Here is a 7,176-nt window from a genome sequence, read left to right on the forward strand (position 1 = left end):
ATGACAAAACAGGATAGTGATCTTAAGATAAGTTCTTAATCTTAAATTAAGTTCTTGCTTTTCCGTCATGGGGTATATGGAGGTAGGTTGAGTTTGGGGTACAGCTAATAGTCAAATTTGGCAGGAGCATGGAGTGCTTGAAAGGGAAATAAGGTGAGATAAGGTTGGGAATAGAGTGAGAGAGACAATGTGTACATATGTATGAAAAAACCAAAGCAGATATAAGGTGACTAGCACTAGCACCTAGAGGAAAAGTCTGCTGCTGAAGGGGGTGGTTAAACTGAGTCTCAAAGGAAATCAATGATTTTACAAGAGGCAGAGAAAAAAGGGTCTTCCAGGCATGGCTTTGTTGTAAAAATCACAGAAACCAGGGACAGATGGAGTGTTATAACAAGTGGAATGGTATGACTGGACCATAGGCAGTGTGGAGGGGTTCTGTGTAATAAGGCTAGAAAGGGCCAAGTTGCAGTAAACTTTAAATGCCAAAGAGAGGAGTTTATATTTGATCCTATAGGCAAAGGGAGCTACTGGTGTTTATTGAGAAGGGGAGTGAAGTCATCAGACCTGCATTTAAGAAAAATTAAAGGCATAGAAGAAAGATTGGAGTGGGAGGAGATGAGGTGGGGATACCAATTAGGAGGGTGTTCTAGTAAACACCAAGTGAGAGGTGACAAGGGCCTGAACTAGTACTGTGTGGAGTGGAAAGAATGGGGTGTACATGAGAGATGTGGAGACAGAGATGATGTTTGGCTACTGATTCAATTTGTGGGGAGGGAATGAGCAGTTGAGGATGATGCCTAGATTATAAGTCATGTTGACTGGAAGAATGGTGGTGCGCTTTATAATAATAATACTAGAGAGCCCTGAGAACTTGGTCAGACATCAAAGGTGCCAAGGTCTTCCACTTCATCTTGGGCCATCTCCAGTTGTCCTGACTTTTGTCTTGCCACTGGACTTTAATGACTTTAGGAGAGAGAGTGAAGCTGATGACTGTGCAATTCTGCCTGACTTAAATCCAATTTACAAAGGACTCAAGACATTACCCTTTGATGTCATCAGTCCTCTTCAAAAATAAAAGACAAACAAAATCAATAGGGAAGTTCAGAACAGGTATAGGTTTGGAGGAAAACATGGTTTGTTTGGTTTTTTGGGCATGTTGGGTTTGAGATGACTCTAGAACATTTAAGTAAAAATGTCCAATGGGCAGTTGAAACTTAGAAGAGAGTGTACATCTGAGAGTCATCTGCATAGAGATGGTAACTGAACCCATGAAAGCTACTGAAATCACCAAGTAAAAGAATAAAGATAGAGAAGTGGGACCAGGACAGCGCCTTGGGGTAAACCCAGATAGGTGGTACAATGTGAATGATGATCCAAAAAAGGTCAGTCAATCAATAAACATTAATTATTAGTTACGTGCCAGGGTTTGTGCTAAGTTCTGGAAATGCAAAGAAAGGCAAAAAACAGTCTCTGCTCCTAAGGAGCCCGTAGTCTAATGAAAAAAGATCTAAAAGGCCTGGTCAGATGGTAGGAGAAACTCAGATCAATTTTACAAAATCCCAGAGAAAAGAGAATATCTGGGAGACAGCTTGGTGGCACAGTGGATAGAGCTCTGGCCTTGGAGTCAGGAGGACCTGAGTTCAAATTTGACCTCAGACACTTGACACTTACTAGTTATGTGACCCTAGGCAAGTCATTTAACCCTGATGGCCTCACCAAAACAAAAAAAAAGAATATCTGACTTCAACATTTAACTGAAACTCTTCTCTCCAAATTTACCAATGATCCCCTAATTGCCAAATCCAATGCTCTTTTCTCAAAAGTCATTTTTCTAGACCTCTCATAACCTTTGACACTGCTGATTACCCTCTTCTCTGATATGCTTTGCTTTTGAGGTTTTTGAGATGTCTCCTGCCTATCTGACCACTCCTTCTCAAGTTTCCTTTGCTGATCATCATCTAGGTCACACAATCATGGGTGTGCCCCGCTTAGGCGGGGTACCTCTTCTCCCTCTAATATACTTCACTTGGTTTTCTCATCAGCTCCCAGGATTCAATTATCTCTATGCCTAGATTTTCAATTCTACTTGTTTGGTCACATCTGACTCCATGATTCCATTTGGAGTTTTCTTGGCAAAGATATTGGAGTGGTTTGCCATTTCTTTCTCCAGCTCATTTTAGAGATGAGGAACTGAGGCAAACAGGGTCAAGTGACTAGCCCGGGGTCATAGTAGTAAATCTACTTATCTATCCCTAAACTGTCTTCTGACCTTTAGTCTTACATCTTGAATTGCCTTTCAGACATCTCAAACTAGATGTCCAATAGACATCTTAACTTGTTCAAAACTAAACTCATTTTCTTTCCCCCTAAACCCTCCCCCCTTCCAAACTTCACCTATTACTGTCAAGGGCACTGCCATCCTTCCATTCCCCCAGGCTCAAAACCTAGCTGTAATCCTTGATTCTTAACTATTTTTCATTTGCCATATCCAATCTGTTGCCAAAGTCTTCCCCTTTGCAACATCTCTCTAGTACATCCCCTTCTCTCCTCTGATACTGCCACCATTCTGGTGAAATCTCTCACACTTGGACTATTGCAATAGCCTGCTGGCGGGTCTGCCTGCCTCCAGTCTCTCCTCAATCCAAACCATTCCCCATTAAGCCACCAAAGTGATTTTCCCAAAGCAAAGATCCAATCATGTTACCCCCAGGCTCAATAAACTCTGGTGACTCCTTGTCACACCTAGAATCAAATACAAAATCCCGTTTGGCTTCAAAGCCCTTATAACCTAAACCCCCTCACCTTTCCAGTCTTCTTATACCTTACACCCCCACTATACTCTTTGGTCCAGTGACACTGACCTCTTTGATGTTCCAAAAATAAGACACTCCATCTCTCAGCTCTGGGTATTTTCTCTGGCTTTCTCCAATGCCTGGAATGCTCTCTCCTCATCTCCACCTCCTGGCTTCCTTGGCTTCCTCTAAGTCCCAGCTAAAATCTCTCTCTTTTTTTTTTTTTTTTAAATAATCTTTAGGCAGTTGGGGTTAAGTGACTTGCCCAGAGTCACACAGTAAAATCTCACCTACAGGAAGCCTTTACCGATCCCTTTAAATTCGAATGCCTTCCCTCTCATTTCCTCTTTATCCTGTACGTAGCTTATTTGTACATATGTGTTTGTTTGTTGTCTCCCTCATTAGATTGCTAGATCCTCAAGGGCAGAGGCTATCTTTTGCCTTTCTTTTTATCTCCAGTACTTGCCACATAGTAGTTGCTTAATAAATGCTTATTGGCTGACTGACAAGAAGAGAGGGTGTCAAATTGCCAGAGAGGTGAAAGAGGATGAGCACTTAGAAAGAATGTGAATTTGCCAACTGACAGATCACCGGTAATTTTGGACAGTTTTGGTTGAATGATGAACTGGTCAGAAGCCAGATTCCAAAAGATAATTGGAGAAAATGTGAAGAGGGGAAATTTAGGGAAAAAGTGGAAAGCTCTAAATTTGATGCAAAAGAGAGTGTGTTTTATTCTATATGCAATGGAGAGCCATCTAAAGATTTTTGAACAAGCGTTTGAGACTTAATGTTTTAGTACCAATGTTTCTTGGCAGTTTTGAGAAGTTTTAAGACACTACAGGCAATATCAATTAGGAGGCTGTTACAATAACCTAGGCCAAATGTGATGATAGCTTATACTAGGGTACTAGTTGGGGGGGAAGGAAGTCAGGAGCAGTTTAGAGGGAAAGAATATAAGTGCAGTTTTTTGGGGGGAGGGGTAGATTTTTTTTTTTTTATTTTACACTTATGTACAAAATGAGAAAAGAAAAAAAAATGCCATGTACACAGCAGACCATAAGAGAGAATTCAATATAAAGCAATGAATTTCCATTTCAAGAAAACCTGTATAATAAATACTGCACATTGTTTTCAAAGCACAGCTTTTCTTTGCTTCTTTGTTTTATTTTGTTCTCTGCTGTGCCCTTTTTACTTCGTTTTTTCCCTTCCCTTCCTCCTCCCCCATTCTATAAAAGGTTACAATTAAGTGTGGATGTATATATATATATATATATATATATACACACACACACACACACATATACATAGATATCTACAAACATACATATATACACTCATACACATATATGTAAGACTATACTATGCTTATTTCCTCCTGTCTTGCGTTTCTCTGAAGGTGGATGGCATCTTTCTTCTTACATCCAAGTTTTTCTATGTTTTTCTAAATCAACCAGCTCATCTTTTCCTACTCCACAGCAATATTCCTTTCTGGATTCCAAAAGCATCTTGCTTCATAGAATCTTTGAGGTTAATTCAGATATTTATAATAGTCAGAATGACTTGATTACTCAAAGTTGTTCTTAAAATAATACTGCTGTTACTGTATACAATGTTCTCTTGGTTCTGCTCATTTCACTCCTCATTATTTCATGGAGATCTCTCCATGCTTTTATAAAATCATTGAGTTCAACATTTCTTAAAGCAGAGTAATATCATAGGCATATACCACAATTTGTTTAGCCATTTCCCACTTCATGGGCATCCCCATAATTTCCAGTTCTTTGCCACCACAAAGAGTTGCTATAAATATTTTAGAACAGGTAGGTTCTTTTCCATTTTCCCTGATCATCTTGGAAAACAGATCTAATAGTGGTATTGCTAGGTCAAAGGGTATAGGCAGTTTAATAATTCTTTGGGTATAATTCCAAATCTCTCTCCAGAATGGTTAGATCAGCTCACAGATTCACCAACAATGAATTAAAGCCCCAATTTTTCCACATCCCCTCCAACATGTGTCACTTCTCCTTCTATCATTTTAGCCAGTCTGATAGGTGTAAAAGCATATCTCAAGGTTGTTTTAATTTGCATTTCTCTAATCAATAATGATTTAGAGCATTTTTTCATATGACTAGAAATTGTTTTGATTTCTTCATTGGAAAACTGTCTGTTCATATTCTTTGGAGATATATCAGTTGGGGAATGTCTTGCATTCTTATAGATTTGACAAAGTTCTTTATATATTTGAGATATGAGACCTTTATCTGAGGCATTGTCTATAAAATTTTCCTCCCAGTTTTCTGCTTTCCTTCTGATCTTGGCTACATTTGTTTTATTTGTACAAAACCTTTTTAGTTTAATGTAATCAAAATTATCCATTTTACATCTCACAACACCCTCTGTCTCGGTTTGTTCATAAATTGTTCACCTATCCATAAGTCTGATAGGTAATATGTTAAATGGTCTTCAAATTTTCTTGTAGTATCTTCCTTTATATCTAGGCCATGTATCCATTTTGACCTTATCTTGGTAAATGATGTAAGATATTGGTCTATGCCCATTTTCTGCCAGACTGTTTTCCAGCTTTCCCAACAATTTTTTTAAACCAAATAATGAGTTCTTATCCCAAAAACTTAAGTCTTTAAACTTGCCAAACACTGAGTAACTTTCTTTCTTTGCTTCTGTAGATTTTATGTCTACTCTGTTCCACTGATCTGCCTTTCTATTTCTTAGCCTTTAGGATTTTCCCAGTATATCATCATATCATCTGCAAAAAGAGATGGTTTTATCACCTCATTCTCTATTCTGATTCCTTCTATTTCTTTTTCTTGTCATATTGCTATTGCTGGGATTTCCAATACAATATTGAATAATATTGGTGACAGTTGGCATCCTTGTTTTGCACCTGATCTTATGAGGCTTCTAGCTTATCCCCATTACAAATAATGCTTGCTAATCATTTTAGGTAAATGCTTCTTATCAGTTTAAGGAAAAGTCCACTTATGCCTATACTTTCAAATGTTTTTAATAGAAATGAGTGTTTGTAAAAAAAAATTTGTCAAATGGTTTTTCTGCATTAATTGATATTATGATTATAATCGATTATGTTAATAGTTTTCCTTATGTTAAACCCTGCATTCCTGGTATGAATTCTACTTGGTTATAATGTATAATCTTTGTAATATACTTTTTTTAAATTTAGGATTTTTGCATCCATATTCAGTAATGAAATTGGTCTGTAATTTTTTTTATCTGTTTTTACTTTTCCTGGTTTAGGTATCAGTATCATGTCTGTTTTATAAAAGGAGTTTGGTAGGACCCCTTCTTTGCCTATTATTTCAGATAATTTATTTGATATTAGAATTAGTTTGTCTTGGGGCAGCTAGGTGGCACAGTGAGTAGAGTTCCAGCCTTGTAGTCAGGAGGACCTGAGTTCAAATTCAGCCTCAGATAGTTGACAGCTGTGTGACCCTGGGCAAGTCACTTAATCCCATTGCCTAGCCAAAAAAAAAAAAAAGAATTAGTTTGTCTTTAAGTGTTTGATAAAATTCACTTATAAATCCATCTGTGGTGCTTTTTTCTTAGGAAGCTTATTTATGACCTGTTCAATTTCTTTTTCTGAAATCTATTTAGATATTGTATTTCCTCTTCTGCTAATCTGGGCAGTTTGTATTTTTGTAAATATTCTTCCATTTCATTTAAGTTGTTAAATTTATTGGCATATAATTGCACAAAATAATTCCTTATAATTGCTTTGATGTAATCATTTTTAGTGGTATATTCACCCTTTTCATTTTTGATACTAATGATTTGGTTTTTATTTCTTTTTTGAAATCATATTAACCAATGTTTTATCTATTTTACTGATTTTTTTTCATAATACCAACTCCTAGTTTTATTTATTAATTCAATGATTTTCTTACACTCAGTTTCATTAATTTTACCTTTAATTTTTAGGATTTCCAATTTAGTGTTTAATTAAGGATTTTTAATTTGTTTTTTTTTCTAGTTTTTTTTTAATTGCAAACCCAGTTCATTAGTCTGCTCATTCACTTTTTTATTGATATAAGCACTTAGAGATATAAATTCTCCTCTGATTATTTCTCATGCTTATCCCATAGGTTGTGATATGTTGTTTCATTATTGTCATTTTCTTTAATGAAATTACTAATTATTTCCATTATTTGTTCTTTAACCCATACATTCTCTAAGATTAGGTTGTTTAGTCTCCAATTAGTTTTTTCCTATGTTTCAATGATCCCTTATTAAATATAATTTTTATTACATTGTGGTCTGTAAAGAAAGCATTTGATATTTCTGCTTTTCTGCCTTTAGCTTTAAAATTTTTGTGCCCTAGTATATGTTCAGTCTTTGTAAAGGTATCAAG

Source organism: Vombatus ursinus, unplaced genomic scaffold (genome assembly GCF_900497805.2).
Source record: "Vombatus ursinus unplaced genomic scaffold, bare-nosed wombat genome assembly UNPS02010769.1, whole genome shotgun sequence".
In the NCBI taxonomy this organism is placed as follows: Eukaryota; Metazoa; Chordata; class Mammalia; order Diprotodontia; family Vombatidae; genus Vombatus; species Vombatus ursinus.